The following is a 27,743-nucleotide window of genomic DNA, read 5'->3' as shown; positions in this document are numbered from 1 at the left end:
TAAGTAGCTATAATTTCAGGGATTTTGCAACTATTAACATCATGTCTTCAATGCTTTTGCTAGTATATCCCACGGCTGTGGCAGTGGAATTGGTTAAACGCATACATGTATTTTAAATGCTGAGTGATGTTAATAAATTGACTTGATAACATAGGAAGAAATTTTAAATGCTGAGTGATGTTAAATTGACTTGATAACATAGAAGGAAACAACACACACTGGGGCCTATGGGAGAGTGGAGGGTGGCAGGAGGAAGAGGATAAGGAAAAAGCAACAAAAATAAATAATGGGTGCTAGGCTTAATACCTGCGTGATAAAATAATCTCTACAACACACCCCTATAACACAAGTTTACCTATGTAACAAACCTACACATGTGCCCATGAACTTAATATAAAGGTTAAAAAAATTAAAAATAATTTGCACTAATTTTTAAACGCACACCAAGATTTTATGAACAGGGACTCTATTGTGGACACCAAAAACATCTGTAATAGCTGAACAATGATTTGCCATTGTTATTTGGGTCTGCATCTCTTTCATTATGAACCAGGCTAAAGCTTCTTCTATACATGTACAGCTCATTTATATTTTTCCTTGTGTTTATTATGCCCATTGTCTGCTTCATTTTTCTGTTATTGTTTGTCTCATGAATTATGATATTTTGATTTATGGCTTCGACTTTTTTTCTGTTTAACTCTTGTTATGTGGACATGTTAAACTTAATCTAGTTATCAAATTTTCTCTAATAATTTTGTAGTTTTCTGCAAAATATTGCCTAACATATATTGTAATTATGACATTTTAGAAAGAAAAGCATAACAATTAAGGTTGGACCTATTTTCTAGGACCCACACAATTTTTCTGTGTGTATACTAAAATGTTGGTATATTTGGAATTTATTTCGTTGTTAGGTCTGGTTCTTTCTTTCTTTCTTTCTTTTTCCTTCCTTCCCTTCTTTCCAAGATTATGTTATCTCTGTCAAAACATTATTTGTCTCTGAAAAGATATGCCATATTCATATGCCATAAATTGTTGTATGTATCTCTATCTGTATTTAGGCTATCTAACCTGCTTCGTTAGTGTCTTTATATTCCAGTACTAAACACTTTATTTTACTGTAGTCTAACAGTATATTTTCATAAAGGCAAGGCTACTTCTTTCTATAATTATTCTCTTTAAAGGTTTTTTCCTAGTATTTTTGCTTGTTTATTGTTTTATACTTAGAAATTAAAAAGCAACTTATAGGATTCCAAAACAAAACAGATAAAAACTTATGCATATTTTTATTGCAATTGTATTAAATTTATATGTGAATTTTTGTCAAATTTGCATCTTCACAATGTTGAACCATTTTAAGACAAAGTATGAGTCTGCATATGTACATGATTGATGTAAAATTTAAACAATTTTCTCATAAAGGGGCTATCTACATATTTATTATTAAGTACATTTCTAAGCTTTTTTATCATTGTATGTAAGTAACCTATTGAGTTTTGCATATTAATTTTTAACCAACTGACATAAATTTTAGCTGTTTCTACTATTACATGAATTTAACAAGAAGGAATAAATCTATTACCATTTTGTTATAACTTTTCATGAGGATAGATAGGATTATATAATAACATGTGCATCTTATATAAATATACTTTAAATATGTACATACCTATGTGCATGTCACACTATTGTAGTTAAAGTTTTGGAAGTAATTTGTGTTGAATTTTATTGCTTATTATTTGAATAAAACCTTTAGTTTGATTATATATAATATACATAATTTGATTATAGATATGCATATATAAAAGCACTCACACATATATAAATTTTTACATATGTATGTTTGTGTTCGTGTATATATATATGTACACACACATATATAAATCTAGTATTCTTTGTAAAAGTATTTGCAAGTAGTCGATGCTGAGCTTTATTAAAGGCTATTTCTGTTTCTCTGATATTTGTTAAAGAGCCTTTTTTTTGACCTATTAATATATTCAGTCATGTATATGAATATAAAATATATTTGAATGCTACTTATTGTTATATTAATCTTGCTTAGTATAACCGGAATGAATCTATTTTCTGTGATGTAACTTATATTTTTGTATTGATAGCAAAAGTGAGTTGGTATGCAGCTGCCCTTATTTTGTACTCCTTACTTGAATTAGGGAATCAATATTGTGGCGTTGGTTTCATATCTATTATGGCTCTTTCCTCTCCCCCTCCCCTCCCCTCCCCTCCTCTCTTCTCCCCTCCCCTCCCCTCTCATCTCCTCCCCTCCCCTCCCCTCTCCTCCCCTCCCCTCCCCTTTCCTCCCCTCTCCTCTTCTTTCTTTTCTTTGTTTGAGATGGAGTTTCGCTCTTGTAGTCCGGGCTGCAGTGCGATGGCGCAATCTCAGTTCACTGCAACCTCCGCCTGCCGGGTTTAAGCAATTCTGCAGTCTCAGCTTCCCAAGCAGCTGGGATTATAGGCATGCGCCACCACCCCCAGCTAATTTTGTATTTTTAGTAGACACCAGGTTTCACCATGTTGGTCTGACTGATCTCAAATTCCTGACCTCAGGTGATCCACCGGCCTCAGCCTCCCAAAGTGCTGGGATTACAGACATGAGTCACCGTGCCCAGCCCAGCTTTCTTATTTCCATTAAATTCTGCAATTAGGAATTTAGAATTGATGCAATCTGTCTTTAAATTAACTGATAATATTCTTCTGTGATTCCTTCCGTAAATAATTCTTCAGATAGGTAAATTGGGTGAATTAATAATCAACATTTTGCATGAGAATTATTTGCCTACATTTTCTATCTCTTTTAGTGTCATTTTTAAAAGTAATTGATATTTTTCTAGAAAGTCTTTTTTGTTATTCAAGTTTTCAAAACATACAGTCAAAGTGTATGATAGACTGCCTAAATTCTGGGAGCAAAAGCTGCATAAAATACCTTCCAGGAATTTGGACCATCAAATACAGCTATGTGTATAGGGAAATCTAGAAAGACAGCACATGTACCTAGGACAAGTCACATGCACAGATAAGACTTGAGAAGACTTGAGTTTTCGCTACTGACTGACCTCTAGTTTCAGTGTAACCACTGTTAGGTGTTGAAGATGTGTCTTGGCACAAAGCCAATCTGAAAAGACTGGAAGAAGACTCTTATCTTGCACAATATATAAAAAGTCAACTAAAATTGAATCAACAACCTAAATATAAGTGTAAACATGATAAAATTCTCAGAAGAAAACAGAAAATCCTTGTGATCTTGCTTTGACAATGGATTCTTACAAAAGACATCAAAAGCAAGAATAACAAAGGAAAACAATAGATAGATTAGAATTCATCAAAATAAAAAAGTGTATCAATGGACATTATTAACAAAATGAAAAGACAACCAACAGAATGTGAGAAAATATTGGAAATTATATACCTGAGAGTGGTCTAGTATTCAGAATCTAAAAAGGACACTTATCAACAACAAAATGACAAACAAGCCAATTTTAAAATAGGTAAGGACTTGGACAGACACATCTTTAAAGATATACAAATGTTTAATGAACTCATGAAAAGATGCTCTGCATCATTAGTCATTAGGCAACTGCAAACCAAAAGTACAGTGAAATACCATTTCCCACCCACTGGAAACTAACAAGTCTAGGCAGGAATGTGGAGAAGAAATTGGAATGCTGATCATTGTTAGTGGGAATGTAAAATAGGTCAGCCTCTGTGGAAAATAATTTGGTGATTCCTTAAAAAACTACCATGTTCCCAGCAATTCCATGACTATGTACATACACAAAATAATTGAAAACAGATATTCAAACAGAATCTTGAATATGAATGTTCATAGCAGCACTATTGAAAACTGACAAAAGTGGAAACAACACAAAGTCCATGAATGGATGAAAGGATAAACAAATTGTGGTACATACACACAACAGAACATTATTTACCCATAAAAAGGAATGACAGTGATACATACTAAAATGTGGATATCCCTTAAAATTACTCTGCTAAATGAAACAAACCAGACATTAGAGATGACATTTTCTATGATTCTATTTACATAAAATATCCAGAATAGATACATCCATAAAGACAAAATACAGATTGGGAGTTGCCAGGTAATAGAGGAAGGGGAAACAGGGAGTGACTTTATAATAAATACAGGGTTTTATTTTGGAGTGATGAACACATTTTGGAACTAGACAGAGGTGGTTCTACAACAGTACGATATTATTATTGTACAAAATGCCACTTGCTTGTTCAGTTTAAAAGGTTAAATTTACATTACATGATTTTTACATAAAGTTTTAACTTACAGACCTTGGTAAAATTGTATCCTGTCCTAGGCCGGGCGTGGTGGCTCACGCCTGTAATCCCAGCACTTTGGGAGGCTGAGGTGGGTGGATCACGAGGTCAAGAGATCCAGACCATCCTGGCCAACATGGTGAAACCCTGTCTCTACTAAAAATACAAAAATTAGCTGGGTGTGGTGGCACGTGCCTGTAGTCCCAGCTATTGGAGGCTGAGGCAGGAGAATTGCTTGAACCTGGGAGGTGGAGGTTGCAGTGAGCTGAGATCGCACCACTGCACTCCAGCCTGGGCGACAGAGTGAGACTCCGTCTCAAAAAAATAAAATAAAATAAAAGTAAAACACAGAAGTAATAAAATTAATTTTAAAATGTCCTTAACTCAGGTTTTTATTATATAATGTTTTCAGGGAACATTATTTGAATTTTAAAAAGCTGAAATGACCTAACTAGAATATCATTCTCTTCTGATGAAGATATTTATGTAGTTTCCTATGTGTGTGACTACAAGGTAACTGCTGTAATCAAATCATCATTGATGGGAATGATATGCTGAATCAGTGTTGCAGTAATAATTGAAGTGCTATTTCTACTTCTTATAAAGCATAATAGAGAAAATGGAGTCATACTTTTCATACACACGTGAAAAAAGATCATGGTTTGTCAGAACGTATGCTAAATGAAATTTTACTGAAATAGATTTCACACCCATTAAAGCTAGGGAGCATGTCAAATCATTCTGGACACATGTGCTGCTATACTTACATTAGTTTGAAATGTTTTGAGACTAGAACAAACAAAAAACTACCACTCTGTCACCTCCTGATTTTCATAATTACATTATAAAACAAAGATCTTATTTGTCATCCTAATTAGTTGTAGGAAAAAATGAAGTTATGTCATTTGATGAAAATCTATGCCAAAATGTTCTGTGAAATTTAGTATTATTCTCAATTTGCAGGCACATAAAATGCTATCATTGCCATTATGATGTTTCTCATACTCTAAGTTGTCAAAAATTTTGCTTTGTTACAAGATAAAACAGATAGATCAACTTAAAAATTTATCTTGATGCTATCGAACCATTATTTCAAACACTTAACTTGGATAGAGGACCTAAAACCCTCTGAGTTCAAGGTCATCACTGAGTCAAGAATCCAGAGCAGCAGAAAATTGAATCAAAGCTAAACACTTTGCAAGAAGTGTGGTGAATGTTGTCTAGAGGAATTACACTGAAAATGATATTTGCTGTAGTTTCTTTTATGAGGTGAATAAGCAGTAAAGTATTTGGGGAATGCTGCTGGTAAAAGGTATGAAGGACCACGGTCTTCTCTTAGGCTACCCTTTAGGTGCCTAGAATTTCCCAGGTTCTCCTAGTAGAAAGTCTTGGCATACTGTGAATTATTTTTTAGGGGCTGGGTTTTGGTTCACAGATGTTTATCTGCTCTTCTCATTCTCTTTATGACAATGTTAGTCTTGCTTTTATATGTTTTCAGTTCTTTGCCACTATATCCTCCATATTGCAATGACAGGAAAGCTTGAGGAAGACAGGGCAAACCTGCGTAGACAGCAGTAATAGGAGTCATAATGTTGTACATTTGGTTATCTTCTTATTTATTAAAGCCCTGAAAGGCAAGATGACTAAGCCTAATAGGAATCTAGAGGTTAGCAAGAATGATAACTTGGGATTTTTCAGTCCCTTTCAATGCAAATAAGCAATGCAAAGTTATAAAATGGGAAAGGGTAGAGATGAGTGAGTGGGTGCAGCCTCTGGAGTGAACATAGTTTTTTATGGAGATGAGTCAATATATGATGGTCAATCAGCTTTCAAAGAATGAGGAATCATTTACGTCCTCAGAGTAATAAGCTTTTTGCCATCCATATGACTAAACAGATGGAGGAGTAATGCTTTATGTCATCTATTTCTTACTGCCTCATTTGATTAACTGAAGGCCTGGCAATGGGTAGAATTGAGGACCGCGATCGGAACATACTCGAAGATAAACCAGAAGACAAATTCAATTCAGACTTATCTCTTGTTACCCATTGTCTATTCTTGTGTATGCGTGTGTATGTGTATATATATATATAAAATTTTGCTCCTTGATAAAAGGAACATATAACACATCGCTATTGGAGTTTACTCTAAAGATTATCTATTGATCAGCCATAGCATGAGAGTGGATCACGGGGTAGGGAGAAAACATTTCTGCTATTTAATTGTATGGCTAGGGGAGAAATGTAATGAAATGATATAATGATGATTAAAACTGGAAGATATTCAGAGTTGAAAAATTGCCTGCAAGATATGTAGTATAAAAACATGTCCTAGTGTCAGTGCATTCTTTCTAGTCACTAGTCATCTGAATGGTAACTCAATACGTGGATCAATATATTGCTTGATTTAAGGAAATAATGATTTAGTTAAAAGGGACACAGAAGCATTAATTCCAATGTGGCCCAACTATAAAATACATTCATTGACTTTGGAGAAGACATAGATCTCATCATGGGCTCCCTCAGTTCCACACATAAATGTCTTACATTTTGATATTTCAATTAAATCATCAGGCTTAACAGAGTGACTGTTTCCCCACTTAGTGTGGCTAAAATGTTCCTTTGTGATTAGATAAGTATATTTACTGTTCTGACACATCATATATTAACATTATATCTTCTAAGGGAAGATAGAGGGTATCTTTTGAGAGATAAAGTAGAAGTTCTGCATTTCATTCCTTTGAATTGGAAAAAGTTGGGTTAAGTTCTCATCCCTGAACCAAAAACTACTACCAAGGAGTTACATTATTTGATTAGCTTAATTCACATAGCGGATGGGGGCAAGTTTGGTGCTATCAAATTTTATGGCTGAGGATAGGAGAGTACCAATGGGGAAACAAAGGATAGAAGGAAAGGAAAAAGTATTGGTGCCTCTAAAAAGAGCACAAGAGCTAATCTAAAGTACCCCCCATATCTGAAACAATTTTACCAACCTTAGAATTAATAATAGATAATGTTAGATTATTATCCAGATAATAAAATAAATATCCATGACTCCATACTGGTAGAAATAATAAATGAATAATATAAATGAAGAGAAGGCAATATTTTTAGAAAATAATTCCAATTAATAAATATATAAAGAATAAAGGGAATATAAAATCACCATTAGAACTCTATAGCAATATTTCTTGCAGGCAAGAATCAACATTGTGCAATAAAACAGTGAGCATAAGTTAGCGAAAAAAGGGAATATGTTCATCATCTCAAAATGTCTCCACCCAAATAGATATTTATTAATTACTGATATGGTTTGGCTGTGTTCCCACCCAAATCTCATCTTGAACTGTAGGTCCCACAATTCCCATATGCTGAGGGAGGAACCTGGTGTAAGTTAATTGATCATGGGGGTGGGTCTTTCCCATGCTGTTCTCATGATAGTGAATTGGTCTCACAAGATCCAATGGTTTTATAAAGGGGCGTTTCCCTGCACAAGCTCTCTCCTCTTGTCTGCCACCATGTGAGATGTATTTTCACCTTCCACCATAATAGTGATGCCTCCCCAGCCATGTGGAACTGTGAGTCCATTAAACCTTTTTCTTTTGTAAGAAGCCCAGTCTTGGGTCTGTCTTTATCAGCAGCATGAAAATGGACTAATACAAGTACCAAGAGAATAGTAGTTATAATATGATGGAGAAAGCTGACACTCAACATCTCAACTGAGTGATCAAAGTTTGCATTAGCCAGAAAATGACTTAGCATCATTTCCCTTTGGCCTCATGCACTGAGAAAGACTCATTACTTTTGTGGTATTCTACCCAATAATGCATGACTTCCATATAGTTATGAAAATATTGTCAAACTAAAATTGACAGAAATTCTAAAATAACTGGATAGTACTCTTTAAAAAGTTTCAAGTCTGTAATAAGCAAGGAAAGACTGAGGAATGGTTACTTATTCAGGGAGTCTAAGAAGACATGACAACCAAATGCTTTGTGAAATCTTGAATTGTTTCTGACTTTAGCTGAAATAATCAGCTAACCATTTCAGCCATGAGAGGCATTTAGATCATTCTTAACTCACTGGACAAGTTAGTTCTGGATAATAGAATCACCTTAGGCTTTCTCCTTGTGGGACAATGTGCAATGTGTAAGTCTATAATACATCATGATACATCATGCAGTACCTAAACAAAAGCCTCAAGCTAATGTAAAGGTTAATACTAGACCTTTTGGAGAAATCCACCTGGCTTTCTAAGGTAGATTTTAAAAGTTTAAATCATTTGTTCAAAAGTTGTCATTTGTATTCAGGAACCTGGAGGCACAGTGAGGTCAATACTTCAGAATGACTTTCTGTTGCGCCTTGAAATTCTGTTGATAGTAGCCTTAATTATATACTGTATAAGGAAACATAAGTGGATTTGTTTCAAGATTTCGTTGGTCAGATTAAGTTGAGTGGCCAATGAAGTGGCATATTTATGGAAATATTCACCAAAAAACAAGACAGTGTAGATACAAGAAGTAGATATTGTTGAACAAAAATTCTTCATGGTCGGTTACATCTCCAAATTTGTGAGCAGACACTTGCTGCCTTTGTTCCAGACTATCTTTCTAAGGATGCTTTTATAACAAGCAGTCTTGACATACAGAGATAGTGTCTTTCTTCAAAACAAAGGACGAGTTTGTTTACTATCCAATGTAATAAATATAATATCTCCCCTAGAGCTAGGGTCAGGCAGGCTTACTACCCATTATAAAATATGTGGGCCCCTAAGCTTGTGTGTCTTTTCCTATCGTGCATCTTACTGAGGCTTGGGGAAACTCTCTAGAAGTGCTGACACTCTGACCACTTCTCTTGCTGTGAGAATAATGCAGTCCTTTTTCTCTGACCAAGGAGAGTGATATATATTCTTCAATTTTCCACATAATTGAGGCAGACTAACTGACTAGCTTACAGTATGGTAAAAACTCAGAGCTCTCACAGTTGTTGACACCCAATATAACCTATTATTTCCTATAAAGAAAAAAAGGAGGCCATATTTGCTGTAACAGATAGAATATGTCAATAGTCAAGAGCAAATTGAGGGCTCTAAATGTAATAAATAAGGCAAATATAAAGCAGACACTAAATTTCAGTAGGAGGCATTTACAGTTTTCTAGGGATAACATGTAACCTGCCTTCTCGTCTCACACCTTTATTTAAACAGCTCTCACTTACACTAATATTGAGCTTCTGATTGTTAAACAATTTTCCATTCCTGCATTACTGTACCTTTCTGTTTCATGAGATATTTTGATCATGCCATTCTATTTAAAAATTTCCCTTGCTCTCTGCAACATTTCATCCTCTAATTCTACTCATATTTTTTTCTGATTATTCATCCCTTATTAAAAGGGTATGTCTTATCTTCCAAAAAGTGCTTATTTCTCTAGGATCTGCCCAACATGAAAGTTTATCCACTTTTTATAGATTTAACATATCTAGCATACGCTTTTACTCATAAACTGATCTACATATATATACCTGTAGCTTATACCATTTTTCTGAGTTGACTGCTGAAAACCTCTTCCAGAAAACTTCATATGTTCAAAATTGAACTTGCAATTTCCATATTTTAAACATTTTTTTCATTATTATTATTTTTGTCTGTTTCATCAGTTAGCAGCCTGATCCAGTCACCTGAAAGTTATCTTGTATTCTCTTATTCTCTTTTAGTTCCCATATCTTATCAACTATAGTCCTTCAGAGCTTTCTCAAATTGCCCCCATCCTCTCCATTCTTATTACTATTGCTCTTGATATAGCACTCATCTGTTGCTCTCTGTGCTTGTTTTGTGGTGCTCAAAATTAGCTTCTCTATTGCTGCCAGAATTGTCCTCTGCAGGTGCCCATAGGATAAAATAAAAAATAGCCATGAATTCAGGAACATCTGTGAACTGTCCCCTATCTCATTTTCAGCTTTGTTTTCTGCCACTTCCTAATTACTGAGCTCTATGGACAAGACATATTAATAGTAAACTGTGACTTTCTACTTCTGCTCCTACAAACACACACAGACAAAACCCTCTACCACAGGACTATGCTCATGCGTTCCCCTGGAGTGCTCATGTGCCTGATGTGTTTCTGTTCTTTCAAAGTTTCCAGAAGAAAAAAAGTTCTTCCTTTAAAAATCAGGGCTATCTTTACTTTTTCAGAAAAAATTTTTCAGTTTCAATAATTCACCAGGTCTATTATTTAGTATTAAATCACTTCTTTTTGGTACATTCATAGGATGTTTTTAATTCATCTTATTAAAACTATACAGTGATTTGGGGCATGTATATTTCTTTCTGCCCTCCTAAATTTGTGAATTCCTTGAGGTCAGGTGAAGTCATGCCTTATTCATCTTTTCTGTTGTGTTGTGTTTTGTTTTTGTTTTTGTCTCATACAATGACTGGTCCAATTTCAGCAATTTGAGAAACAGTAAATAGAATGAACAAATACCAGTGATACCACATCTATATCCATATCCATATCTACCTATGGGTGCACACATATATACATATAAAATCTGCTCCTCTATATGTGAAAATTAACTAGACCATTTTGGCTGCACAGAAGCAGTATTTTTTAAACAATTCCCTAGCTATCTCTGGATTGCCCTTTAGCAGAGGCAACAGAATTAAGTGTCTATATATAGCAAACTGGCTCAAGAGCCTGTATGAAGCTACTTGAAACTCGTTTCCAAATCATTTGTTTTAACAACCACAGTATTTCTTAAAGCCAATCCTGCCTTACTGCTTTCCTTCTAACCAAATGTAGGCTTCGAATTAAGAATAATATAATGTAACTTTTATCTCGAGGCATGAGTTATTTAACAAAGGATTTATGTATTCATTTTTACTTTTTTGACTTAATATTACTATAATAATTCGAAACACATATAGTATTGAATGTGTACGTTAAATATGGTGTGCATATTGGTAATAAAAATATCTTGTACCTTTCAGACATTATTGCAACATATGTACTATTTCCAATATGTAACAGATATTTATCAATTCATCAAAACCAAAGTAAAAGAATCTACCTTCCAGAAATAACTATTTCATCATAACTTCCAGCATGCCAAAAAACTCATGTTATCAGATATCTGTAAATAAATACACACAATATACAATTTATATGTTTCTACATGAAAACATGTCTTAAAAATCCATACAGATTTTAGCCACTCTTCTAACACTACTTGGGGACAGCAAAAATTATGGTCACAATTTAAAATGTTACTTATCTTTATAAAACAAGCATTATGTAAGTTTTGTTTTCTCAAAAAGCTCAAATCCAGTGAAATAAACATCTACATTCACTGACTTTTACAGTACATGCGCATCTTTGCCCTAGCCTCTTAAAAAGCTCATACTCGGGCTAATTGCTGTGATGGAACAAATATGACAATATTTTAACATGAAGAGTATTTTTGAAAATCATAATAAATTATAGATTAAAGAGTTACTTTAAATTTATAATTCAACTAGACTTCTCTGTAGATATATGTCTTATACATTTCTATTTATTTAAAAAGGTAATACATACAGATCATTTAGAGATTAATAACTACCGCTAGGCTAAAAAATAGCAGTTCACTGTCTAATCGTTCTTGAATATAAATTCCTGCTCTTTACATAATATCATTTTTAATACATTTTTATCTTTGTTTATTAATAAATTAGTTCATAATGATTTTTGAAAAAATAAGTTTTAAAATGTTCTGCATACATGTTAATGTAGGTTAGGCCATCCAAAAGACAAAGCAAAGTGTCAACATTAAGTCATGGGCTAGGATTATACAAATGAGAATAAATACAAGGGTATGGTACTTGTTAGATAAACACAACCAAACTAAGTTGCACTTCAAATATTTTTATATAAAAGCATATTAAAGCTCACTTTAAAATAGTGTTCATCTTTTCTTTCAAACAGGCATAAACTCATTTGCACTCATGTACAGATATACCTAATAGCTTTCTTCATCTTTTAATACAAGTACAATTCCTTGCTTCTTTAGGCAACCCAACAAAATAATATAGAATGAAGTCATTATAAAAATATGAACCTTTCTGAATCTATATTACATTTTTAATTTAAATCAGAAAATACAGTTTAGATCATATGAAACATATGGACTTCAGACATATATTATCTGTTTCTAACAGATTATTAGATACGGTCTTTATTTTGGCTGAAATGCAAAAATATGAATTTCTTAATAAAAGATTAGTTAAAATTACTTTCCACTGATAGCAGTGCTAGCCCCTAGAACAAAAGGTAAGCAAAACTTATTTGTAAGATACTGCCTATTCAATGCCCAGAATATGTAGACCCTAAATCTAAGCCCTTAATATACAACTGCTTTAAAGATAACCGAAAGGAGATCTTACATGCCTGACAATCCTTAATTTGAACAGTCCTGTAAACATAGTCAAAATCTGCTTTCTAGTAGAAATACAATTCAAGTAAACAGTGCATATTTGATTTAAGCCACCTTACAGTTCGATTCACTCATGATACATTGGATCATAACCACTAATACGTAAAAACGGTTTTTAAAAAAACATCCTTATGTAAAGATGAAAATAAACTTTGTAAACTTGTACATTTAAAATAACTAATGAACTGCAGCTGCTCTTTGGTTTGGCATAGTTTCAGGTACTGAATATTCAAGTAAATTTGTTCCCAGGTAAACTAAATCTCCAGTCTAATTTGTTTTTAATGGCAATGGCAAGACCTGAACTTCAACTTCATTTTTCTTTTTTTTAATTATTATTATTATACTTTAAGCTTTAGGGTACATGTGCACAACGTGCAGGTTTGTTACATATGTATACATGTGCCATGTTTGTGTGCTGTACCCATTAACTCGTCATTTAGCATTAGGTATATCTCCTAATGCTATCCCTCCCCCCTCCCCCCACCCCACAACAGTTCCTGGTGTGTGATGTTCCCCTTCCTGTGTTCATGTGTTCTCATTGTTCAATTCCCACCTACGAGTGAGAACATGCGGTGTTTGGTTTTTTGTCCTTGCGATAGTTTGCTGAGAATGATGGTTTCCAGCTTCATCCATGTCCTTACAAAGGATATGAACTCATCATTTTCACAAATGTTCAAGTGTTTGAAGGACCAAAGATAGTACTTATAAGATTTGACGGGGCTTAATTTTGATTTTTTTCACCCGAATAGTTGATAGCAATAATCAATACCAGTTGAGATACCAAAGAGGCAACTTTTCCCTGATTCCCACACCACTTGTAGGCCCTTGCTAGAATGGTCATTAATACGTATGAATCAGTTCAGCTAAATATTATTTAGAATGGGGCAAAATGCTGGCTGTATATTAAATCAAAGATAAATAATTCAAAGGCTTTAACTGAAAATTTCAGAAAATATGTTTTCTGTGCTATTATATTAAAGATGCTGTTAAATAACAAAAATTGGAATTGTTAGTATCCATATAAATTTTCACTCCAAAAACACAAGCTTAAAAACTTGTCATAAGTAAAGTTCATCTAGGGCAAATGGTGGCTGAAAGTGAATAATATTCAAATTACCGTTGCTTGTACTGTATAAGGAAAACTGCCTTTTTAAATTGGGTATTTGCTACTTTATAATTACTGTTTTATACTTTTCAACATTTTCAATAACTTTTTATTGTTGGCTGTAACAGAAGGATTCAGATACCTAAATTTCATTTAAAATATGGAACACATTGGTCTAATTCATCAAAAGCTTAGTTGTAATGAGAGGTGACAGAGTGCTGGCAGTCCTCACAGCCCTCACTCGCTCTCTGCGCCTCCTCTGCCTGGGCTCCCACTTTGGTGGCACTTGAGGAGCCCTTCAGCCCACCGCTGCACTGTGGGAGCTCCTTTCTGGGCTGGCCAAGGCTGGAGCCGGCTCCCTCAGCTTGCAAGGGAGGTGTGGAGGGAGACGCGCGAGCGGAACTGGGGCTGCGCGCCGCAATTGCAGGCCAGCTGGAGTTCCGGGTGGGCGTGGGCTTGGCGGGCCCCGCACTCGGAGCAGCCTGCCAGCCATGCCGGCCCCGGGCAATGAGGGGCTTAGCACCCGGGCCAGCGGCTGCGGAGGGTGTACTGGGTCCCCCAGCAGTGCCAGCCCACCCGCGCTGCGCTCGATTTCTCACCGGGCCTTAGCTGCCTTCCAGGACAGGGCTCGGGACCTGCAGGCCAACATGCCTGAGCCTCCCACCCCCTCCGTGGGCTCCTGTGCCTCTGAGTCTCCCTGACGAGTGCTGCCCCCTGCTCCATGGCGCCCAGTCCCATTGACCACCCAAGGGCTGAGGAGTGCGTGCAAACGGCACTGGGACTGGCAGGCAGCTCCACCTGCAGCCCCGGTGTGGGATCCACTGGGTGAAGCCAAGTGGGCTTCTGAGTCTGGTGGGGAGGTGGAGAACCTTTGTGTCTAGCTCAGGGATTGTAAACGCACCAATCAGCACCCTGTCAAAACAGACCACTCGGCTCTACCAATCAGCAGGATGTGGGTGGGGCCAGATAATTGAATAAAAGCAGGCTGCCAGAGCCCGCAGCAGCAACCCGCTGAGTTCCCCTTCCACACTGTGGGGGTTTGTTGTTTCGCCCTTTGCAATAAATCTTGCTACTGCTGGCTTTTTGTGTCCATGCTGCTTTTATGAGCTGTAACACTCACTGCGAAGATCTGCAGTGCCTGAAGCCAGCGAGCCCACAAGCTCACTGGGAGGAACGAACAACTCCAGACGCGCTGCCTTAAGAGCTGTAACACTCACAGGGAAGGTCTGCAGCTTCACTCCTGAGCCAGCGAGACTATGAACCGGGCGGGGCGGGAACACTAGAAGGAAGAAACTCTGAACACATGCGAACATCAGAAGGAACAAACTCAAGGCGCGCCACCTTAAGAGCTGTAACACTCACGGTGAGGGTACGCAGCTTCATTCTTGAAGTCAGTGAGACCAAGAACCCACCAATTCCGGACACAGTAAGCATTAATACAACCATGTAGTGCAGCAAGTACTCAAGGCTTAAAGGGAACTTGGCAGCATAAGAAAATTTTGGGTTCTCTCTGCTTTTTTATAACTTTTTTTGTTGAACTTTCAGAGGTATGTACATGGGCAGAGAAACACAAAGGTACATGTGCTGGAGAAATACTAGACAAAGTAGGAAGAGGTGTTAAGTGCCCAGAAGAAAAGCTAAGAGGAATATTGTAATCTGTTAAAAAAATAGTTTGAGCTTTAACGGTAGTTAGAATAAAGCGTGCTGTTGACTTGACTTTCAAATTTCAGGGTAGGTAATGACTAAAAATTACTTTGCAACTTTTTACAGTAATCCTGTAACAGCTTAAACAGTGACTTAAAATGTAACTTAAACTAGGCAAAACAAAATTTTAGAATAAGTTTTCCTCCTGGCTGTCAGTTAGAAACTCTAACCTGAGTGGTCATTTTACACTCCCAGTCTCTGAGAAGTGGATTCTACTCTTAGATGCACAGTCTTAAGTCTGACTTCCTAACAGCAACCCCTTTCTGACTAGACATATTTCTCCTCTTTCCTTTTAAATCTAATCGAAGTGACAGGAGTTGTTGCATTAAGTCCAAAGAAAAGTACAGAATAAACAGTGTAGAAATGTTACTCCTCATTTATACCTTTTAGTCAGACACACACACTCACACACATTCACACATATACACTCCAAAATAATTGATTGCTTCCAGTTAGTGGGTGGAGATGAATCTCAGCAGAATCTGTGAGTACTACAGGTTGGAGTTTCCTGTCTGTAAAATGGGACTGCAGGGGAGAGAGTGCTGTGAACGAGTTGGACTGGATGACTTCTAACATTCTGCAAGGCCTAATTTTGCAAAATCCCTTTTCATTCACCCAGTACTTTTTATTTATTTATTTATTTATTGAGACAGAATCTCGCTCTGTCCGACAGGCAGGAGTGCAGTGGCGTGGTCTTGGCTCGCTGAAGCCTCTGCCTCCTGGGTTTGGACAATTCTCTTGCCTCAGCCTCCCAAGTGGCTGGGATTGCAGGCTCATGCCACCATGCCTGGCTAATTTTTACATTTTTAGTAGAGACGAGGTTTCGCTGTATTGGCCAGGCTGGTCTCGAACTCCTGACTCAAATAATCCACCTGCCTCGGCCTCCCGAGGTGCTGGGATTGCAGGCGTGATCCACCACGCCCAGCCCCAGTCAATATTTTGGAGTACCTTCTGTATGCTAAACAGTACACTAGGGATAGCTCTGTCATTTCCTAGCACAGCATAAATTTTATGGTTGCTACTGTAGGTTTATAATTTGTAAGATTGGTCTAATTTCCATCAGCCATACTAATATTAGATTTTAAAAGGAGGTAACCTTTTTTCTCTTGAACCAAAGGAATGAGTTAGTTTTGAAAACAGTTCGGAACACTATAGTATGGATTCTTCTACCTTTGTCTCAACTCCTTATTCTTAACAATTTTGATTCTAGAAAACTAGAACGAGAGTTAAGAGATACCAGTTATTGCCAGGCATGGTGGCTCATGCCTGTGGTCCCGGAATTTTGGGAGGCCGAGGCTGGCGGATAGCCTGAGGTCGGGGATTCGAGACTAGCCTGGCCAAGGTGGCAAAGCCCAGTCTCTACTAAAAATACAGAAACAAACAAACGAACAAACAAACTGTCCAGGCATGGTGGTACACACCTGTGGTCCCAGCTGCTCTGGAGGCGGAGGCAGGTAAATCCCTTGAACCTGGGAGGCAGAGGTTGCAGTGGGCCGGGATCGCGCCACTGCACTCCAGCCTGGACAAGAGTGAAGCGACATCTCAAAAAAAAAAAAAAAAAAAAAAAAAATCAATTACCAACTAAAAACATAACTTCAGTATGGCGGTTTGCATATTTTAAGGAGATAAATGTTTAAACATAATTGACTACTTTCAGAAATGGTCTCCTGGTAGTTTTTGTGAGTAGTTCTACATTCAGATCAAAAGATTTGCATACACCTGACTAACAGCTGAGGAAACTTTATTTTTTTCTTCACTATTATGCACTTTCATGGTATAGTCTTTCTCAGTTCATTTTTAATACACTTAATTCTTTTTGAGAACTTCCTCCACAGCATATACCTATTTTTTTTATTTTTCAGTTTTAGAAATTATGTATTACATTCTTATTTTAAAAAATGGGGATTTCTTGCCTTTTGTAACTACGTTCACACTGAACTTCTCTTCTAATATTCCCATTTTAGTGTTATCATTTTATTCAAGCAATGTTCTGCATTTATATTATGATGGTTAGATAAATAGCAAAGCTGAGCTGTACAGAAACATAAGACTACAGTGCATTTCTTGTATGACAGGTTTTATAAACTTTAGTTAACCATTGTCTTAGCTTTTTTCACTTGAAAACAGAATTCAAATTTTTTTATCTCATTCTCTTTTAGCTGGTTGTCATTTAAGCCCACCACACATCTGCTCCCCAGGGATACACCTTCATTATAATCTGGTAATTCCTTTAATGAAGTCTAACCTTTACAAAAAAGTGGTGCAAAAACATAAATGCACATCTTTATGAATATTTACATATAATATTAAACAACCATATGCAATGAGACTCCAGATGAGGAAACAGATTTCCTGAACTCTAGAATACCCCATCATGATATACCATAGTCACTTTTTGCAGCGTAACTATAGGTTGGTGGAAACGTAATTGAGGTTTTTGCCATTGAAAGTAATTACTTTGATAGTAATTAACTAATCCAACACCAAGAATATAGTTGTTGATCTATGTAGGAGAAAAATGATGCAGTTTCTTCTGTTTTAAAATGTATTATAAGAGCAATGCATCAGAAGGTCATAATCCCATTTACATTTATAAAACTTCCCCTTTGAATATCCCTGGGAATAAGTAGTGAAAACTTAAAGTAAGTAAGTATGAAGCCAGTGAAAGGAAAAAAAAAAAAAAAAACCTAGACTTTTGTTATCACATATGTTTCTATAATACTAATTAGCTAATCCAAGTAGATACATAGAGAAATTATGTCAATATAACATAGAGTTTTTATTTTTAATATAAATTTTTTCTGTGCTAATAGAACAAGGATAGTAGAAATAATAACTTCAGGGAGGAAAGAATATCTTTTCCATTTGGCTGATACACAAATAAGCACTTTTTAGTTCTAAGAAAGTTAAAATGACTGCAGGGAATTTCTACTTCTGAGAAGTTGAAGTATGTACTTTTCACTATTTTTCCCACTAGGAACAACTAAAACCCCTGCAAATTACATGTAAAACAAGTTTAAGAGGACTTTGAGAGATGAAGAAAAGCAGGCAGACCAGCCAGGGACCTTGCAGCCTGAAGAAGGACAGGAAGGTAAGATCCCTGGGTTTCCTTTTGTTCTCATATAACCCAGTCTTGGAACAGAAGAAGTCAGCAACATAGAAATACCAATAGGCACAGGCAAAATAAAGGCTCAACAAATCCACTCTATCTAGAGAAGGAGCAGTCTAGCAAGACAGAAAATCTTTTGGACAATAACCGGTCTACTCTAGCAAAACTCCACAGCAGAAACTGTGAGACTACCTCCATTCATGCTGGCAAAGGCCAGGTGGTGAGCCTGGACTTCCACCCTTACCAGGCTATACCAAGGCACCCAACTCTGATGTCAGAGGAGGCCAAAAAGAGATCCAGAGTTTTCATCTTCACTGGTTGCTTAGAAGCGTTTCCCCATTGCAATGCCAGTGGAAACAAGAGGGAAAACTTAGGTTACCTCACCAACCTGTCAGTAATGAAGTGCCACTCTAATTTCCCATGGAGTGGTGGGTGTCAGAGGATGAAGAGTAGAGAGTCGTGATGTTCATCATTGCTCAATGGTGTCAGCCTCCAAGCTATTGATTCCATAGACTACCTATACTTTCAGAAGAAAATAGACAAAACTATTAAAAATTCCTTATTCCTTATTCCTTAACATTACAACTTTGATTCTGCTTGCTATGGGGCCATGCTCAGATTAAAAGTAATGATTTGCATCTTTGCCTTGTAAACTTTGTTAACTCTAGTTAACCGATATAAGTTAATTCTTGAAATATTTATATTTCATCTGAAAAATTTTGGCAATATTTGAGTTCATATATTTTTACTTGTGATAAAAATCTCAGTCACCTTAGGGATAGAACTTCCAAAGTGCCTTCCAAAGCGATATCTCGGCTTTTTATCTCCTGATAGGTTAAGAGTGTAGAGTTTTGTCAATTATTCATTTGAAGGAGTTTCTATGTTTTCTCTTAATGTGCTTCTTATATTGGAAAAAATTCATGACCCAATAATTGAGGTAGTGTCTGGTTTGTGTCGTAATATGCAAATAGCAAAATGGAAAATAATACTCCAGCCTGATAACGTGTGTGATGTATGTGGTGATGGTGAATGGTAGGGGTTGTGTCTATGTGCTGATCTGGGAAAACTGCTAGAGGAATAATAGAGTCACCAAATTTGAGCAATATGAAAGTGTAAAATCTGAATCAAGTAGGCTGAGATCAAAGTTAGCAGTGACTGGCAAGGAAATGAAAGAAATTAAAGCGACATACCAAATAAATGTGAAAAATGCTGAGACCAGCTCGGTCGGGGAGACCCTAACCCAGCAGCACTAGAGGAATTAAAGACACACACACAGAAATATAGAGGTGTGAAGTGGGAAATCAGGGGTCTCACAGCCTTCAGAGCTGAGAGCCACAGAGATTTACTCACATATTTGTTAACAGCAAACCAGTCATTATAATTGTTTCTATAGATATTAAATTAACTAAAAGCATCCCTTAAGGGAAACGAAGGGATGGGCTGAATTAAAGGAATAGGTTGGGCTAGTTAACTGCAGCAGGAACATGCTCTTAAGACACAGATCGTTCATCCCATTGTTTATGGCTTAAGAATGCGTTTAAGTGGTTTTCCGCCATGGGCGAGCCAGGTGTTCCTTGCCCTCATTCCTGTAAACCCACAACTTTCCATCTTGGGCGTTAGGGCCATTATGAACATGTTACAGTGCTGCAGAGATTTTGTTGATGGCCAGTCTTGGGGCCAGTTTATGGCCGGATTTTGGGGGGCTTGCTCCCAACAGAAAAATAACTTAGTTGTCTGTATGTTTGCTTGTTGCAATTCTCTCCATCTTTGGCAAGATTCATTTATATTTGTACAACTTCTGTTTTAGTGCTAAAGTGTCAAAACTCAGCCAGGCGTGGTGGCTCACGCCTGTAATTTCAGCACTTTGGGAGGCTGAGGCGGGTTAATCCCAGCTACTCTGGAGGCTGAAGCAGGAGAATCGCTTGAACCTGGGAGGCAGAGGTTACAGTAAGCCAAGATTGCGCCACTGAACTCGGTCTCAAAAACAAAACAAAACAAACAAACAAAAAAAAACCAGTCAAACTCAGAGTTCATATGTTGCCACTACGCTCTGTTTTATTAGTTAGATACTTACCTTCCATGCTACTAGTCACTGTAATAAGTTCCTAGTAGTTAAAATATCAACATCTCTGGTCTCTTACCTCAAAATGGTACAGTCCCCATTTAATAAGGATAAAATCCGTTCTCTACTTAACACATTTTAATTTAGTGCTAAAATATTTTTTTAAAGCCTTGAAACAGATTTGTAACATAAATATATTCACAACTACATGTAACAAGAAATAACTTTTACTTTATTATCTTCAGGAAATTCAAAAACTTGAGACTTCATAAGCCTTGATGGTTTGCATGTTCCTATAAAGGAATGCCTATTATTTCTTCAGAAGAAGATATTACACATAAAATGAGACAGCAATTAAGAAGAACAATTTCCTGAATGAAAATATTCTATCTTCTTTTGCCAAATTACATTTGGAAGTCTTCTGGTACTGACATAAACTGTAATGTTCTTTGGAGCAATTCAGGCATAACTATGGAATCAGAGGGTGGAGATAATGAAGTTATAGGTGTAGAGATATATTATCACAACATGAGATAATTTGGAGTATCTCAGGCACTTAATCCAAGTAATAATTAACTCAGCTTATTTCTATTTTACTTTATATTCTCCTATTTTGAGAGAGGACAAAATGATTTCTTTGCAAGGAATCAGTACTTCTGCGTTTTGATCTTGATTCTTCTACTTTCTATCTTTATAGACATGGCAAACTTTCAAATGACTCTCTAATATTGTGGTTATAGTCTAGTGTAATACCAGTGTGAAATGAATTGAGAAGATGAACATATATTTATATGAAAAATACACACAAAATATTACACTTACTGATATAACAAGGACACGATTTGGTTATAGGTAGCAATCAGCTATTCCATTATCAGTGAAATAGGGAAAATAGGGAGATCTTAAGTCTTATCTCACCAATACTAACTTTGTATAAACCAATGACAATTTTCTTACTAATTTTTTACCTTACTTTTTCACCTATGTGTAAGGATAATGTCTGGCTGGTCTTGAACTCCTGACCTCAAGTGATTTGCCTGCCTCAGCTTCCCAAAGTGCTGGGATTATAGGCGTGAGCCACCGCGGCCAGCTGATACATTTTTACATGGAACTTCTGATCTCAGGTTTTGATAGTAGAATGTTAGAGATAGGTGATTCATCTTCACTGTCAACCCATTAATGCTCGGGAAAATACCCCAAGGTTTATTCCTGTATTTCTCTTGTACTCTCATTGACTATTTTTACTCTCCTTGAAGAGCTTGCTTTAGTATCTTTCCAGTGCAGGTTCTGTGGGTTAAAACAAAATAAAATAAGTTGTCGTTTTTTTCTGAAAATGTCTATTCAGTCTCAGTACTCAATGACATTTTTGCTTGATTTAGAATTCTAGGAAAGACCTTTTCTTTATTTCTATTTATACATTTCAGCATCTTTTAAATGTTTTTCAGTTGTTTTTAGACCATTGTCAATTTTGTTGAAAAGTCAGCTGTCTTGTTTTGCTGCTTTGAAGGTACTATGCTTCTTTCCTCTTGCTGATTTTGGGATTATTATTATTATTGCCATTATAATTTCATTAAAATGGGTCATGGTGGAATTTTTAAATTGGTATTTTTTGCCGTGTTATTGTATTTCCACTGCATGTGATTCTCTCAGCTTATTGAAAATTTTATGTCTTTTAAGGATTTCTCATTTTTTTTGCTGGTTAACTGCTCAGCTATTGTTTATGTCCCATTCTTTGTCTTCTCTAATTTTGGAATTCTGGTTGAACATATGATAAATAATCCTTTGTGCTCACATGACTCAGACACTTCTTTTTGTATTGTCTTTCTCTTAATTCTCTCTGCTTTATTTTGATATTGGATATTGACTATCTTCAAGCTCAGTAATCTTTTCTGTTGTATCTAATACACTTTTGAAACCATCTACTGAGGTATTAATAGCAGGTATTTTGTCAATCCTAGAATACCAACTTTATCCTGTTTTCTAGAGTCTAACATTTATTAAAAATTTCTATACCTTTATTTCTATAATTCTTCTATTTTCTTGAACATATTAACCACAGCTATTTTGAAGTTTGGTCATAATTTACATTTTTATTTTTTTCACCTTGGTTTTTGGCTATACAGCCTGAAAGGGAGAAAAAAGAATTATGGGATTATAATAGAGAAACCTATTCCTGGTGATAAAATTTTGGGATGCCTGAAACATTATTATTCCTGATTGTATGAGTCCTTTTTCACCCTGCTGATAAAGACATGTCTGAGACTGAGAAGAAAAAGAGGTTTAATTGGACTTTCAGTTCCACATGGCTGGGAAGGCCTCAGAATCACAGTGGGAGGTGAAAGGCACTTTTTACATGGTGGCAGCAAGAGAAAATGGGGAAGAAGCAAAAGTGGAAACCCCTGATAAACCCATCAGATCTCATAAGACTTATTTACTATCATGAAAATAGCACAGGAAAGACCAGCCCCCATGACTCAATTACCTCCTCCTGTGTCCCTCCCACAACACATGGGAATTCTGGGAGATAAAATTCAAGTTGAAATTTGGGTGAGGACTCAGCCAATCCATATCATTTCAACCTGGCTCCTCCATATTTCATGGCCTCACATTTCAAAACCAATCATGTCTTCTCAACAGTCCCCCAAAGTCTTAACTCATCAGCATTAACCTAAAAGTCCACAGCCCAAAGTCTCATCTGAGACAAGCCAAGTTCCTTTAGCCTATGAGACTGTAAAATCAAAAGCAAGTTAGTTATTTGCTAAATACAATGGTGGTACAGGCATTGAGTAAATATAGCCATTTCAAATGGGAGAAATTGGCCAAAGCAAAGGGGCTGCAGGGCCCATGCAAGTCTGAAATCTGTCAGGGCAGTCAAATCTTAAAGCTCCAAAATGATCTCCTTTGACTCCAGATCTCACATGCAGGTCACGCTGATGTAAGAGGTGGGTTCCCATGGTCTTGGGCAGCTCCACCCCTGTGGCTTTGTACAGCCTCCCTCCCCGCTGCTTTCACCAGCTGGCCTTGAGTGTCTGCAGCTTTTCCAGGCACATGGTGTTGGCAGATCTACCATTCTGGGGTCAGGAGGATGGTGGCCCTCTTCTCACAGCTCTACTAGGTGGTGTAGGAACTCTTTGTGGGGGCTCCGACCCTACATCTCCCTTCCACGTTGCCCTAGTAGAGGTTCTCTATGAGGGCCCCACCCCTGCATCAAACTTTTGCCTGAGCATCCAGGCATTTCCATAAATCTTCTGAAATCTAGGCAGAGGTTCCCAAACCTCAATTCTTGACTTCTCTGCACCCGCAGGCTCAGCAACAAATGGAAGCTGCCACGACTTGGGGCTTCCACCCTCTGAAGCCATAGCCCGGGCTCCCTGTTGGCCCCTTTCAGCCACGGCTGGAGCAGCTGGGATACAGGGCACCAAGTCCGTAGGCTGCACACAGCACAGGGACCCTGGGCCCAGCCCGTGAAACCACTTCTTCCTCCTGGGCCTCTGGGCCTGTGATGGGAGGGGCTGCTGTGAGAATCTCTGACATGCTCTGGAGACATTTTCCCCATGGTCTTAGGGATTAACATTAGGTTCCTTGCTACTTATACATATTTCTGCAGCCAGCTTGAATTTCTCCCCAGAAAATGGGTTTTTCTTTTCTATAGCATAGTGAGGCTGCAAATTATCTGAAAGTTTATGCTCTGTTTCCCTTTTAAAACTGAATGTCTCTAACAAAACCCAAGTCACCTCTTGAATGCTTTGCTGCTTAGAAATTTCTTCCACCAGATACCCTAAATCATCTTTCTCAAGTTCAAAGTTCCACAAATCTCTAGGGCAGGGGCAAAATGCCACAATTCTCTTTGCTGAAACGTAACCAGAGTCACCTTTGTTCCAGTTCCCAACAATTCCTCATATTCACCTGAGACCACCTCAGCCTGGATCTTATTTTCCATATCGCTATCAGCATTTTGGGCAAAGCCATTCAACAAGTCTCTAGGAAGTTCCAAACTTTCCCACATTTTCCTGTCTTCTTCTGAGTCCTCAAAACTGTTCCAATCTCTGCCTGTTACTCAGTTGCAAAGTTGCTTCCACATTTACAGGTATCTTTTCAGCAATGCCCCACCTTACTGATACCAATTTACTGTATTAGTCTGTTGTCATGCTGCTGATAAAGACATACCTGAGATTGGAAAGAAAAAGAAATTTAATTGGACTTACAGATCCACATGGATGAGGAGGCCTCAGAATCATGGCGAGAGGTGAAAGACACTTCTTACATGGCAGAAACAAGAGAAAATGAGGAAGAAGCGAAAGCAGAAACCCCTTATAAACCCATCAGCTCTCATGAGACTTACTCACTAGCACGAGAATAGCACAGGAAAGACCGGCCCTCATGATTCAATTACCTCCTACTGGGTCCCTCCCACAACACCTGGCAATTCTGGGAGATACAATTCAAGTTGAGATTTCGGTGGGGACACAGCCAAAGCATATCACTGGTCTTTTTACTTATGTGAGCAAAAATATTAACCTTATATTTACTATATATAAGTGCATTTGGATTGTTATGTTCTGACATCTATAACTAACAAATGTGTATTAAGGATAAACAGATGTTGAAGATAAAGTGAGTAGGAATATCCAAGTTACTTTAGTGAATATTGCTAGAATTCTGTAGCATTTTCTATCCCTGAATATGGAGAGGTAGGGTCAGGACAAAATATGTTACTTTCTCACCTCAGGTTTTAAGAAAATCATGCAGAGAGCACAATAATACAAAAGGATTCCCTGGAGTGTGAGGCACACAATGGGCTCTAATTCATATATCAATGATCTATATATAGATCTGTGAATATAGACATGATGTCAGAGCAGAAGAATGCCTTTTCCATCTACGAGATACAATTTGTAAATTTTGCTCTAAAACACTAGTATTACAAGAGCTTTTCCCTAAGATAGGTGTCAATCTAACAAAAAGCAGATATTTTTGACAAAGTTATGGGGAACATAATGTCCCATTTTATCGCTGAGAGAGAGAGATATCACAAATTTGTGTTTATGTTACAGGCAATTGACTATAGCTACATGACCTAGATTTAATATTATCTTCTAACATTAAAACAAAAATTGTTTTTTCTTTTACTTCCCCTAGAATATGCCTATACACCCCCTCCCTAGTTAACTTATCTGCATTATAAATGTAGGTATTATCTCTTTCATGGGAGAAGCTACTGTTATAGATCACTTTGTCCCCATAACTTTTTGGAATTTAAACTATAAATATAACAATCCTGTAAATCTGTTTAGTGTCCTGAAACTTAGAAAATGTTTCCAGTTTCTTTTGCATGAAAGGTTTGAAATTCAATTCTTTCTTTTTTTTTGCTGGCTGTCGAGGTACTAAATTATAATTTTATCAGGTTCTAAAGATGGAATTTAACCATAACTGACACTTAGCTGAGTATGAAAGGAAAATTGCAGAAGGCAGATATATGGCCTACAGTTTCTAAGTTTACTAAAAGTTTGTTTAGTGGTCTACTTTTAAGTTTGTTATTAAAGAGAAGAAATATATTTCTACAGAAGCCTGCCAATAAAAGAAGTTCATATTTTTACAATTTCATACTTTTAAATTAGTTGGATTACGCTGCTACAAGGCGCTCTGATTGAATGGAGTTGTTACAAGCTTGAGTCAAGGAGCTCTAGGTCTAATTCACGGTTCTGGTATTTATTAGACTTGTGACAGCAAGCTAGTTACTAAACTTCTCTATATCTCTCTTCTCATCTCTAAGATAGGTGCTATGATGGGTATTATAACGTGATACCAATGTGTATTTTAATTGTCTTAAGCCCTTATTCTAAGGAACATTATTTGTTCTGGTTAGAATTTCATTCCTCAGATATATTCAGATAGTCTTTAATTATAGGGCCTCTCCAAAGGCAGTTATTGAAACAGCTCAGCTATCTTTATTAGCAATCAACATTTGAGGACATTCTATTTAACATAAGAAATATAAATATTAAAATTTAGATTTTCACTGGTAAATTTAGTAACTTGTTGATTTGCATATTGAAAGATTTAAAATGATATTTTATGGGTAAAATAAGCAGTATTTAAGAAAATTGATTGACTGGAATATTTTAACATTATTCCTTACACTTTGTTATACAAGGTAAGCCCTGTAGTTTGTACTCTTTAGCAAGGAAATCCAAGTTTAATCTTTAAATGGTCTTGTGTTCCATTATGGGGAGAGAGAAAGTTGGAGTGGGTTATTTGTCTAAAAATAAGATTCTAAAACCCTGCTCCTAGAGTGTGATTGCATCTTCTTTGAGCAAACATTTTGGTCAAAATTTGATTGGATTACCTAGCAAGACAAAGAGCCAAGAGAAGCTGAATGAACTGTAATGTGTGTCCTTACTAAGGAATGCACATTTAATAAATGGCTGGATATATGTAGCATGTTAATGGGACCAAAAGTTTTGATGACTAAACTTTAAACCAAAAGTATTTTCAAGGTTGTGTTTATCTCACTGTCTTAATTCAGTTTACAACAATGGTTATTTTAAAATTGCTTCTTTTACAGGGGAGATTAAATAAGATCAAGTACTTAATGTATATTAAGTGCTCAATCAAATACTAGCTCGGCTAATAGAAGTAGACGATGGATTACTCATTATGTAATTGTGTCATTACATTTGCTCATTACGTTACATTATCATGTCTGGGAATCTAAGTTGAGTAACATAGGATAGGAAAAAATCAAGAAGGGAATTAGGACAAGTGAATTTTTCCAATGTATAGGCATATATCATTTTATCGTACTTCACCGATACTGCCATTTTACAAATTGAAGGTTGGGGGAAAGTCTACTGGTAACATTTTATTTTTCAATAGCACAAGCTCACTTTGTGTCTTTTTGCCTCATTTTTGTAATTATCACAATATTTCAAACTGTCATTATTACTCTGTTTTTGTGATCTTTGATCAGCGATCTTTGATGTTACTATT

The 27,743-nt window shown here is 36.6% G+C and overlaps 1 long non-coding RNA gene across 1 annotated transcript in view; it reads left to right on the top strand.

Moving 5' to 3' along the window:
• Nucleotides 1–14,880: 14,880 nt before the first annotated feature.
• Nucleotides 14,881–27,743, top strand: part of LOC134737702 (uncharacterized) — a 286,552-nt gene continuing 273,689 nt past the window's right edge. Inside the window, exons 1-2 of the long non-coding RNA XR_010122862.1 lie at nucleotides 14,881–15,304; nucleotides 18,560–18,673. This is a non-coding gene — a long non-coding RNA (uncharacterized LOC134737702). The remainder of the gene's footprint in view (nucleotides 15,305–18,559; nucleotides 18,674–27,743) is intronic.

The sequence above is a fragment of the Pongo pygmaeus genome, chromosome 1 (genome assembly GCF_028885625.2).
Source record: "Pongo pygmaeus isolate AG05252 chromosome 1, NHGRI_mPonPyg2-v2.0_pri, whole genome shotgun sequence".
Taxonomy (NCBI): domain Eukaryota; kingdom Metazoa; phylum Chordata; class Mammalia; order Primates; family Hominidae; genus Pongo; species Pongo pygmaeus.
Note: the sequence above shows the minus strand (reverse complement) of the source record. Positions and strands in the feature narration are given on the sequence as shown.